We start from the raw sequence: 13,133 nt of genomic DNA on the forward strand, positions 1-13,133 counted from the left end.
AATGGATTTTGCAAATCTTGTTTGTTGGTTTTCTTGAATCCTGTTTTTTTGTACACCAATAAGTCCTTCCTGTCAGTATATTTGGCTTGTTCAAACGCAGAAGTAATAACATCCCTGGGGTACCCTCTCTCTTCAAAGCTATGATATAAATCTCGAGACTGCTCCAGAAAAGCAGTCTCTTTTGAACATATTCTTTTATAACGTAAGAATTGACCTTTCTGAATACCATAAATCAATGATCGTGGGTGACTACTCGTGGCATTTAGAAACAAAATCCTAGAATGTGATTTCCTGTAGATATTTGTTTGTATATGATTATCTGTGTCAACAGATAAAGTCACATCTAAATAGTTAATGCATTCAATATTACTTTCCATGGTAAAGTATAAATTAATGTCATTAATATTAAGTGAAGTGACAAAAGAATTGAGTGTGTGTTCATCACCCTCCCAAATTAAAATCAAGTCATCTATAAAGCGTTTGTAAAATATAATGTGATGACGAAATTGATTATTACTACTATAAATGTGCTCGTGCTCCCAAAATCCCATAAATAAATTTGCATAGGAAGGGGCAAAGGACGTGCCTAATATAGATTGGGAACTTAAACATTTTCTCAACTAAATAGATTCCTCTCTGATGTCTGAATTACATTAAGATTCCACAAAGGTTCAAACTTTGACATTATGTTATATTTGTGTACTTACCAGATTGGTTCAATCAAACTTGATTCCAAACAAACCCTGGCTTCTGCTCATCACTCCACACCTGCGCTGGACTCTCCCTCCGGCTATCACAACATTCGATACTGGTAACTCCCCTGCCTGCAGCCTTCACATTGGTGCTGTTATGCTATATATGCTCACCTCTCCCATCACTCATTGGCTGAGCATAGTCTTTGTTACGTTGTTCTCATCGCCTCCCAAGTCCAGTCTTTAATTTATCTTGTCTCTTAGTTGCTGTTTCTGTTACCGACCCGGCTTGCCTTTGGACTCCGCTCTTCCGTACTCCTAACCCCGGCTATATACGATGACCCGCTTCTCTCCAACCCCGGCCTCGGCACACGGACCACTCTCCTCTCTCCATCCTCGACTACGGCTAATAGTACCTGCAACTATCCACACCTCTCCCATCCAAGACCTTGGCAAATATACTGACTATCCGTACCTCTCCAACCCGACCGGCTACCTCGACCAACCTACACTCCAGATGTGCCCACGCGGCTGTGGGTAGTGCTATATCTATTTCCCACCTCAGCTCCGCGTGTCCGCCTTGTTTGTGTTGAGCACATGGTGACAAAACGGACCTCTAATACTTAGTTATGCTGTATACCGGGATCCCCAATAAACCCAATCTAAATAACTGCTAGTATAGTGAATAGAATAGAAGTACTCTATTGGCCTGAATATAGTGCTATGTTTTTTTTCTCAAAATGTCCTTCTAAAAACTGTACTCGTATTATATGCGCAGGCTAACACCTTTTATTTTTCATGTAGAACACCTTAGGGTTGTAGTATGTGCGAGGCCGTACTATATACGGGCCAATATGGTATGTCAATATTCTAATCTGATATAGTAAGGAAGTGAAGTCAACTAAATAGTGTATAATTGGGATTGTGATCATGGTGATGATAGAACCATTATTGTAAGGTAGCTAACACTACAGAGCTGCGTGTTATTTAGTGATAATAGGGTTTACGCTCGCCACTCCCCACTTTCCAAGTGAGCAGGTCTTGCATGCAGCTGGTTGTGACAGATCCAATGCGATCATTCTTCCTCTAATTATAGAGGTAAGTAAGAATTTGAATGAGTTAGTGTTAGGACCTGCTAATGGTCATGCCTTGATGTGGCTCGCGGACACTAAGACCTAACAAATCCTCCATAATGACCCCACCTTTGCATTTAAAAGAAAAATAGAGACAATTCTCTTAGAAGGTAAAAATGTGAGCATTTTAACTAAATTTTAGTTTAATTATCTTTTTAATAGATTTCCTAAGTTACCCTTTTCTATTTTACCTCTAAAATTCATAAATGTTTAGAAAATCTGCCAGGGGGACCTATTATTTCAGGGATTAATTCTCTTTCCCAGAATTTATCGGAATATATTGATTTATATCTCCAAAAGTATGTGGTTAATTTGCCTTCCTATATACGTGATAATACACAGGTGATCAATTTATTGGATCAAATGGAATGGCAAAATAACTACTGATTAAGATTAGGAGAATAATTGAAAAACATTGGCCTATTTTAAAACAAGATCAAATTCTCAAAGAACTTTTACTTGACAAACCGCAAATTGTTTTTACCAAAGCCCCTAATTTGAAGGATAAATTGGCTCCAAGTGCCTTAAGAAGAAAACAAGGAACCTTCAATCCGAGTGATCAAACTAAAAGGGGCACATGGCTTGAGAACAACCCTAAGGGATTTTCACGTGTAGAATGTGTGGCCTGCAAATTTGGCATCAACAAATGCAAAAACTTCACCTCAAAACAAACAGGTGAAGTTTTGCAATTTCAAGTTTAATCAATTGCAACACTGATTTCGTAGTGTATCTTTTAAAGTGTCCGTGCGGCCTACAATATGTGGGCCACACAAAAAAAAATTGAAAATAAGGATTTTAGAACATGTGAGAAATATAAAAAAGGGCTTAAAGTCACAATGTTTCATTTCATTTTAAGAACTGTCATGAATCAGACCCAGGAGGTCTCAAATTTAATGGAATAGATTATATTCATGACAGTGGCGGGCTGGGGGAAGTGGGGGACGGGACAGGACAGAGTACAATCTATTTGCCAAAAGGAAAGCCTATGGATTCATAAACTTAAAACTTTGAGACCTATAGGAATGAATGTAGACTTTGATATTAATGCCTCTCACATGATTTTCAATTATTTTAAAGATACCTCTGTCCCTTTTTTCTATTTATAATCTGGAATTTTCTAATTTTTAAAAATATATTTTTTAAGATACATTTTTAAAAGTTTTTTAACACATTTTTTAGTTTACTATGAAGATTTCTAAATCTATCTGGCCCTTTTATCTTTTAATTTTATAATATTTATATTTTTAATATTTTTTTCTACATTTAAAAGGTTCAATTTTATCATTGAATTATCATTAAATTATTAGGAGTCAAAGTGATTTGTTGTATTCCATGGATCTGAATTAAAACGGTCTTTCTCTTTTTTTGCCTTTTTGCAGGAGTTTTAAATGCTGTCATTTATACACATAGAAATAGGATTGCATATGTATGGATCCATTTTAGTATTTTAAATTTGATGTATAAATCTGTTGTATATTTTTTATATTAAATATAGTTGTAAACTTTTGATTGTTTTATTATAGACTTATTTTAGCATCAATGTATAAAACTTTGAAAATGTATATAGTGTCTGTGCACCATTCAATGAGAGATCATTCTGAGAGCTTAGCATAGCCATTGCATTAGATTAATTACTATTGGACCAGTTGCTATGACTAGTCAGCTGAATTAATTTAGGTTGTGATGGGGTAGAGTATAGAGACAGGCTACAGAGAGCATACGATATGACCCCAGAACAAGTCGACATACAGACGAAACGCGTTGGGCTCTATGGATTTCTGAGGCCACCGTACCCACGCCACACGAATTCTGATTGGCTGACATGCAACAGATGCGAGGCAACCGAAGACGCGAGTGAGAGGCGCAGATCGGGGAAGGTGTGCACGCTCACGAAGAGCAGCTGAGTTTGGAGTAGGGTTGGCGTGCGCCCAAAGTCACTCTGCTTTTTACCAGCGGGGAGAGGGTTTGTTGTCCCTTTCCCCCTTGTATTGTTTGTTGTACATAGTAAAACATTAATGCACTTTACTATATGCTTTTGTGTTACCTTCTCCATATGAGGTAATTAAGAAGCATCTACTTCAGAGGATCCCGTTCAATGGAGCTGCAGCATATGTGATATCAGTGTTTATCTATTCACTGGGTTATTTGCACATATTATTGCACGGTTTATTTTCTTTTGTGCCATGAACACTTGGTTGTTTAGTATAATAGCGGTTTGGGATACTGCAGGTGTTTTAAGCAGCATTTGAATTTTTTCACGTTCACCATTTATATTTGTTGCGTTTTTTTTTTTTTTTTTTCAAAATACACAATGGCTACTAACCAGAACAACATCCTTCCCATATTTACTTATTTGGTATATCCCTGCATTCCTTTCTAAAAAGACATCCAAACTTTTTTTCCCCAAGATCTCTATTGACTGCCACCACAGTCTCCACGGGTAAGGAATTTCACATTGTAACTAACCTTACTGTAAAGAACTTTCCTTTGTTGCTGGTGAAATCTCCTTTCCTTTGTATTGTTTGGAGGCTGGATAGAGCATCCATGCGCATAGCACCAACCTTCTTCATTTTGGTGTGCAGAATTCCTGCACAAGAACTCTTGAAGTAAATTCAGTATGAGACAAAAGAATAATAGCAATTAAGATGTCAATGTTATCAAACATATTGTTTGACATTCTGCATGTTTTTTCATGCACATATATAGAACATGCCCAGAACAAAATGTTAGGAATAGGTTGTTTAAAAATGGTAAATCGTTTGGTATACTTCCCCTTTCTCCCTAAATATTTGAAAAAGTTTCCAAATTAAGTCCTTGTTGTTGTTGTTTACATTATACAGTGTGTTCATAGTCTTCAAAGCAGAAATCATAGTTACATAGATGAGGTTGAAAAAAGACGTACGTCCATCAAGTTCAACCTATGCTAAATTTAGACAACAGATACTTTATCCTATATCTATACTTACTTATTGATCCAGAGGAAGGCAAACAAAAAACCCCAGTGTCATATCATCCAATGCTATCTCATAAGGGGAAAAATAAATTCCTTCCTGACTCCAAGAATTGGCAATCGGATCAATCCCTGGATCAACATCCTTCCCATGTATACTTATTTGGTATATCCCTGTATACCTTTCCTATCTACACTGGCGACACACTTTATTCGAGCTCGGCTAGTCCCACGAATTCGGGTATACCCGGGTGTATTGAGGTTTGTGACTGTTTTCTGCCCGAGTATATTGGGTTATTTTCTAGGCAGGGATTGAAGCATTTTATTCCCGCTGGCTGCAATACTGCACAGTATATATATATATACTGCATTACAATTCATGAATTTATGCCATCTGGTAGACACGCGAAGCATTGCAGCCTATTAAATCCTAATCATTATCATTTAACAAATCAGCCGCCCATCAGCCAGGCATGAACCCAGGCTGGGAAGGCAAACGCAACGGGGCTTGTCAGAGGTGAGGAGCGGCGCATTCCAGGTATCTGCCAGGTACATACCGGGTATTTGCTCGAATAAAGTGTGTCGGTGCAGTAAAAGATGTCCAAACTTTTTTGAACAAATCTATTGTATCTGCCATCACAGTCTCCATGGGTAATGAACTCCACATTTTAACTGCCCTTACTGTAAAAAAACACTTTCCTTGGTTGCTGGTGAAATCTCCTTTCCTCCAACCTTAAGGGATGGCCCTGAGTCCTTAGTACTGCCCTTGGGATGAATAGTTCTTTTGAAAGCTCCTTGTATTGTCCCCGTATATATTTGTATATGGTTATCATATCCCCTCTTAGACGCCTCTTTTCTAATGTAAATAAATCTAATTTAGCTAGTCTCTCCTCATGAGTTAGTTATCCATCCCTTTTATTAATTTGGTGGCTCTTCTATGCACTCTCTCTAGTTCCATAATGTATTTTCTTAGGATTGGTGCCCAAAATTGTACTCCATATTCAAGGTGTGGTCTTACTAATGCTTTGTAAAGGTACATAATTATGTTTTCTTCCCTTCCATCCATTGCCCGCTTGATGCAAGATACAATCTTGTTTGCCTTGGCAGCTACCTCCTGACTTTGGGCACTATTGCTAAGCCTGCTGTCTACAAGCACTCCTAAATCCTTCTCCATCAAGGATTCCCCCAATTTATCCCCATTTAATTTGTAAGTCGCCTTTTTATTCTTGCATCCCAAATGCATAACCTTACATTTATCTGTATTAAACCTCATCTGCCATTTACCTGGCCACATTTCCAGTCTCTCCAAGTCCTTCTGAAGAGAAATTACATCCTGCTCTGATTCTATTACCTTACACAATTTAGTATCATCAGCAAAGATGGGGACTTTGCTCTTGATGCCAACCTCAAGGTCAATAATAAACAAGTTAAAAAGCAGGGGTCCCTGTACCAATCACTAAGGTACTCCACTCACGACCTTAGCCAAACTTGAAAAAGTTTGGTTTATGACAACCCTCTGTGTCTGTCCTTCACCAGTTTTCAATCAGGTGCATATATTTTAACTGAGTCCAATTTGCTTTATTTTGTACACCAAACTCTTGTATGAAATCGGATCAAAAGCCTTTGCAAAATCTAAGCAGACCACATCAACTGCATTACCCTGGTCTAAATTCCTACTTACATCCTCAAAGAAACAAATAAGGTTAGTTTGGCATGATCTATCCTTCATAAATCCATGCTGACTATTACTAATAATTTTGTTTTCCATTAGGTATTCCTGAATATTATCCCGTATTAAACCATCAAGTAGTTGCTCCACTATTGAAGTCAGGCTTATAGGTCTGTAATTCCCCGGTTGTGATCTTTTTAAATAGAGGCACCACATCTGCTTTACGCCAATCTTGTTGTACTGAGCCTGTGGAAATTGAGTCCTTGAATATTAAATATAATGGTTTTGCTATTACTGAGCTTAACTCCTTGAGAACTCTTGGATGTATGCCATCGGGGCCAGGTGCCTTATTAACTTTAATTTTTTCAAGTTGCTTATGAACTTCTTCCTCAGTTAACCAATTGTTCATTAATATGGAGGTTGTGGCTTCCTCCTGCGGCACTACTTTTGAACTTCATTCTTCCCTGGTAAACACAGAGGCAAATAATTTGTTTAATTCCTCTGCTTTTTCCTTATCTCCAATAATCTGCCTACCCATCTCTCAAGTTTATATGAGTTTATAATGTTAGTATCTTGCCCCTGTTCTGCTTTTTTTAAAATATATATTAAAATGTAGTATTAAAATTCTTGATCATCGTAATCTTTTGCTTTTGAGGTTACGAGGGGCTTTGGGGAGAGATCCATTTTAACCTCCCCTACACTTAATGTTTCAAACGCTTATGTCGCCTGAACAGAGCATCGTATTGAAAAAATAGAAACAGTATTTACAGGCAAGAAGAGATCTCTTACGGTCTGTATTGTGATAAAGTGATACGACTGGTGCCCAGATGCTCCGTCTGCCAGATCTGTCCATAGAAAATGAGCAAGTGCCCATGCTGTACCAGTTACATTATAAGTGCATTCAAAAGGTCAAGGTTCCTTTAGAAGTCTACTGTGCCCATGGACTGTTTTTTGATGCATGCAGGTTAACGTCTGATTGTCAAGAGGAGACTTCTGGTAGGACTTCGGTGGCTGGAACAGCGGGAGCAGGCAAAGACTGGTGGTGGCAGGCAGCAAGTAGGATCATCGTCGTCACAAGCAGGGTTCGGTGGCAGGCAGCAAGCAGGATCGTCATGGTCAAAGGCAGGGTCGGTAACAGGAAGGCAGGAGCAGGGCAGGGGAGCAGGAACTGAGACTAGGGAGCAGGAACTGGACTGGGACTTGCTAGCAGGAAACAGACTGTTTCTAGTTCAATAGCAAAGGCCTTTAATTGCAAGGACAAGTAGAGGAACAGGCTGTGGCAGAGAAGTCCAGGAAACACAAAGCAAAGGCAAGGGAGGAACAGGAAACAGGAAACTATAAGGACAGAGGACAGGAGCAATAAGAGGAGACAGACAGACAGAGGAACCCCGGAGCAGACAGAAAACAGCAGCACAGCCGGTGGACAGAGAAAGGAACTGAGAGAGAGGGAGATTTAGGAAAATATATGTCAGGGCTATTTCCTGACACTGATCTTGATGAAATTTGTTAAAAGTTTGTAAGCAAGTCTAAAGCGACAGTATAATCTTTATAATGTTTACATATGTGGAGGAGTCCATCCTGGCCCGACTTTCTCAGGCAATTACATCTTTCTAAACACTCAGTATTGAAATATATTAAAAGGCAATGTCCCACATACTGTAGGGGCCAATTTAGTATTCTCCAAATTCGATCGGTCTCTAAGGAGTAAATTGTATCACCCCTTTACACTCTAATTCAGTGATACTTGACAATTCTGCCAAGTTATGCTACTCTCACTTGTTTTTCGCATCAGTGGTCTCATAGATTTCAGTGAGTCTCACTCATTTCAGACGATACATTTTTTTTATTAAAGTGGCTCACTGGCCTGGGTGCGTGGAAATTGCCATTTCTGTATATGATAATCATTTTTATATCAGTAATTTTTTTTAGACACAAATAAAGTCAAATGCGAATGAATATTGTATGTAGGTTTGTGTCTACATACTGTAGTAGCAGCAGGAAGAGAGATATATTAATGCCACTTTATAGATCATGGGTATCTCCAGAAGGACATACAAAATAGAGGTCATATAAAGAAGCGCTACAAAAATGGTACACGGTCTGCATCATAAAATGTACCAGAAAATACTAAAGAAGGCCACCCTTTCAGCTTAGAGGAGATAAGGGAGAGGGGGTATATGATCGAAACCTTCAAATACAGGGTTTCAACACGGAACAGGAGGGGAGCATATTTCAGTGAACGGTTAACATTAAAATTACTGGCAGCACATACTTATTGCAATTCTTTATGATGCAGACAAAGGTAAAAAAAAATATACTACATCCTTGCATTTACTTCACATTATTATCATGGCAGTATTACATTGCTTTTGGTCCAAATAAATACACTTCCAACAAAATACAGTATGCGCAAAGTAAATATGATCTTTTCTCTTCCTCTTGGTCTGTTGAGTTTTCTTCCCCTAGAGAAAAAAAAATGAAATTGTCAACAACGTTAACCTCCAAAAAACAGAACCCCCCCAAAAACACATATGCATTTTTTAGTTTTGCGTCGGCACTTGGTTGGAAAGCCTTTTACTCATTGGTAGAACCACTTTGGGTTAGCCAAGCTCTGTAGACTTGGGGAGCATAAATTATGTATTGTTTTGTAGCCAAGAACTGATAAACACTGCATCTGGGCAGATGTGCAGTCCCACGTGCTGCAGGAGTAAGTGAACTAGTGTAAGGTAATGGTTTCCTGTGCTTAAACTACGTGGCTAACCAGTAGGATTACTTGAATGGGGGTTATTGTTTTCTGGTTTCTTTCTATAGTAATGTATGTCCCCTCCCTGCCAGAGAACCAACAAGGAGAGGGAATGGGGTACTGAAATCACATACAGATTCAATAGACGTTATTCCATCCTCTATCATGTGGTAAGACACTAAATGACGGGATGTGATAAGCCTTGCAATGTAACAAATAGAGATGCAGCAAATCCCACAGTCTTGCGGCTGTCGTAACGCATGATCTTGTGAGAACTGGTTCATCAGTAAAATGCAGTTAAGCCACCAAAGTACTTACTGTAGGACAAGGGAACTATGTCTCCATTTAAAAATGTTCACATTCCACAAAAATGTAATTTTAAAATACTTCTGACATGTTCTAGCTATAGTTTCCATTGTATTCAAGTCTGATCAGAATTATACACACACACACACACACACACACACACACACACACACACACACACACACACACACACACACACACACACACACACACACACACACACACACACACACAATACTTTATTTAAAAAAAAACACAGGATAATATCCATTTAACTTAAGCAAGTGAAGCATCAAGGTTACACTTTTGCATACACTACAGTACAGGTGATTATGGAGAGCGGTGGCTATAATGTTTTGCTCCGCTGTGTAAGATGTACCTGTCTTTATAAATCAGAGAAAAATGATGTGGACTGATTTGTATTTGTTAACTATTACATGTAGTGATCTAGCGCAGTGGTGACCAACTTTCTTTTTAAGGGACTAGGTGAAACTCTATGGCGAGTGGGTTATTTATTAATGTTTTTTCAGCTGAAAAAATACTACAATCTTTGGGAAAAATAAGATCACCAGATTTGTTAAAGAAAACCTAATTGAGAGCAATGAATTTTTTTTGTGTTTATAGATTTAGTGCTGTTTTGCATCAGTTTTTATGCAATTTTTATGATAGCAAGAAGCTGTACAAGCAACAGTAAAAACGCATTGTACAAAACCCATATGTTCTCCTAAACACACACAACCAGAGATTTGGATCCTTTTATCTTGAAGTGGAGTACAACTCCCAGAATACCATGCTGCCAAGTAATAAGATGAGTATAGGCATTATTCAAGGCATTCGTCACAGTCATGCAAGCCGCGTTCCAAGGACCAGTATTTCAGAAACACTGTTCAAACGAGTAATGTAATAATGAGAGGATAACTGGCTATCATAGTGTAACCTCTTCAATTCAAAAGACATATAATGCATCAGTGAAGTAGAAAAACAGACAATAGCATTAGCAATTCAAGATGCTGCTTAGAATTGCTATACTAAACACATAGGCCCATATTTACGAAGCGGTGATATGCCCAAGACACCTTTCCAAAGACACTTTATGGCCCATTCATGTGAATAACCCGTAGAGGTGTCTTTCAGGGCTGGAAGGTGCATCATGGCATTGCCACGCCAAGTAAATATGGGTCCATGTGTTGGATGAGAGGATACAAGTTCAGAGAAGAGAAAGGGAGTAGAATAAGCAAATCAATTGCCTTTTTCTTCCTAAAATTATTTATCAAACTCAATGAAGGAAGTCTGATTTTTCATAAGAATCTCATCCATCTCACAGATTTAACCCCCCAACCATGTCACTGCCATTGGTTCATTTTAGCCCTGTTAGATACTACACCGTTAAAGAAACAGAACAATGATGGCCATCCTGCAACTGCACCTAACCACTCAAGGAGACAACATGTGTCCCCATCAGTCGTATAGATTTATTTATTTTTAGACATGAAATCAGTCCGCCAGCTAATACAAATAATTTACCTGAATCTGCTTGACTTCTAGTGCCTGATTCACTAAGGTCCAATGCAGGGTATCGCACCCTCTTGTGGTGTTTACTGACACTCAAGTTAATAGCCAGTCGGGGTGCAATACCCAGCATCGGACTTTAGTCAGTTGCTGAGTCTTCATAAGAGTTAATGAGTGACATTCAGATGTGTGATTTGCCCATACAGTAGAAACCTTACATCTGCACATTGTGGATATGAATACTTACCTTCCCCTTTTTGCTCTCTGTATTCCCGCCTGCGCCAGTGGTGGGATTCTGCCGGTTTGCACCGGTTCGGGAGAACCGGTACCTAAAATTTTCTTAGTTCCTAGAACCAGTGCGATCAGCCCTACTTTCCCCCACAGAACTCCGCACTGTGTCCTGCTGCTGTGCTAAGCTGTGCAGGACCCCATGTGGAGAAGCAATCAGCCGTAGCTCTGCCTCTAAGGCTGCAGTCCCAGTAACTGCCACAGCGCACGGTGCGGCATGCACTGTGCATGTAAGCACCGCCTCTCAATGGGGCTGGGCCCAGTAGTCACCCGTCGCAAGCTCCCTCTCTCCTAAAAAGACCGCAGATCGCGGTTAGCGCGGTGCACGCGCCGACCACCCCGCCAGGCGCGCGTGTCACAGTGATGACTGGGACCGCAGCCTTACACTTCCGGCATCTTCACGGCACCAGGTCAGAAGAGGGGGGGGTGAAGGGGGTGGGTATGGAAGCCCAGAGCATGCACAAGCTGTGGAACCCTGGCGTCACTCCATCAAGCCTTGAAGAAGGAGAAAACCCGCCTGCTGCTGCTCCATTGTGTTTCTGACTACAAGGTAAGTGAAGCAGCCCCCCCCCCCACACACACATAGCAGGCAGAAAAAAAATTAACTTTCAGAACTAACAATTGCACTGCAAGCACTTTTGGACATTTCATTATGCTGGGACTGCTGGAACTGGGTCCCTCTGGTCTCTCTGCCCCCCCCCTGGTCTCTCTCTCTGCCCCCTCATGTCTCTCTCTGCCCTCCCCGATCTCTCTCTGCCCCCCCTCTCTGCCCCCCCTGGTCTCTCTGCCCCCCCCTGGTCTCTCTCGGCCCCCCTGGTCTCTCTCTGCCCCTCCCCCCTGGTCTCTCTCTGCCCCTTCCCCCTGGTCTCTCTCTGCCCCCCCCTGGTCTCTCTCTGCCCCCCCCTGGTCTCTCTCTTCCCCCCCGGTCTCTGCCCCCCCCTGGTCTCTCTAGGCCCCCCCCTGGTCTCTCTCTGCCCTCCCCCTGGTCTCTCTCTGCCCTCCCCCTGGTCTCTCTCTGCCCGCCCCCCGGTCTCTCTCTGCCCCCCCCCCCTGGTCTCTCTCTTCCCCCCCCTGGTCTCTCTCTCTGCTCTCCCCTGGTCTCTCTCTGCCCCCCCCCCCTGGTCTCTCTCTGCCCCCCCACCCTGACTCTCTCTGCCCCCCCTGGTCTCTCTCTGCCCCCCCTGGTCTCTCTCTGCTCCCCCCTGGTCTCTCTCTGCTCTGGACAAAAGAAACAGTATAATGACAATCGTAGCGATATGGAAATATTTTAACAAAGGCAAATACATAATTTATTTCAATCAAATATTTTTCGTTTTCATTTTTCACTATAAAAGGGCGGTATGGTCTCCCTCTCTCTCCCCCCTCCATCTCTCTTCCCCCCTCCATCTCTCTTCCCCCCTCCATCTCTCTCCCGCCTCCGTCTCTCTCCCTCTTCCCCCCGTCTCTCCCTCTTCCCCCCATCTCTCCCTCTTCCCCCCCATCTCTCCCTCTTCCCCCCCATCTCTCCCTCGTCCCCCTGTCTCTCTCCCTCTTCCCCCGTCTCTCTCCCTCTTCCCCCTCCTTGTTTCTCTTCCCCCGCCCCTTGTTTCTCTTTCCATCCCCTTGTTTCTCTCCCCCCCCTTGTTTCTCTTTCCCCCCTTGTTTCTCGCCCCCCCCTTGTTTCTTGCCCCCCCCTTGTTTCTCGCCCCCCTCCTTGTTTCTTGCCCCCCCCCTTGTTTCTCGCCCCCCCTTGTTTCTCGCCCCCCCCTTGTTTCTCGCCCCCCTCCCCATGAGAGAGAACCTGTTGCGCCTGCCCCTTACACATGTGAAAATGTGGACCTCATAGAATGTTAACTCTAAATGT

At 41.5% G+C, this 13,133-nt stretch overlaps 1 protein-coding gene across 1 annotated transcript in view; it reads right to left on the reverse strand.

The window, feature by feature from the left end:
- Window positions 1-7,011: 7,011 nt before the first annotated feature.
- The window catches only part of DDC (dopa decarboxylase), a 174,982-nt gene continuing 168,860 nt past the window's right edge, over window positions 7,012-13,133 (reverse strand). The window contains exon 15 of the mRNA XM_075586479.1: window positions 7,012-8,906. The gene's annotated coding sequence lies outside the window, so the exon portion shown is untranslated. The remainder of the gene's footprint in view (window positions 8,907-13,133) is intronic.

Source organism: Ascaphus truei, chromosome 2, assembly GCF_040206685.1.
Source record: "Ascaphus truei isolate aAscTru1 chromosome 2, aAscTru1.hap1, whole genome shotgun sequence".
Classification (NCBI taxonomy): domain Eukaryota; kingdom Metazoa; phylum Chordata; class Amphibia; order Anura; family Ascaphidae; genus Ascaphus; species Ascaphus truei.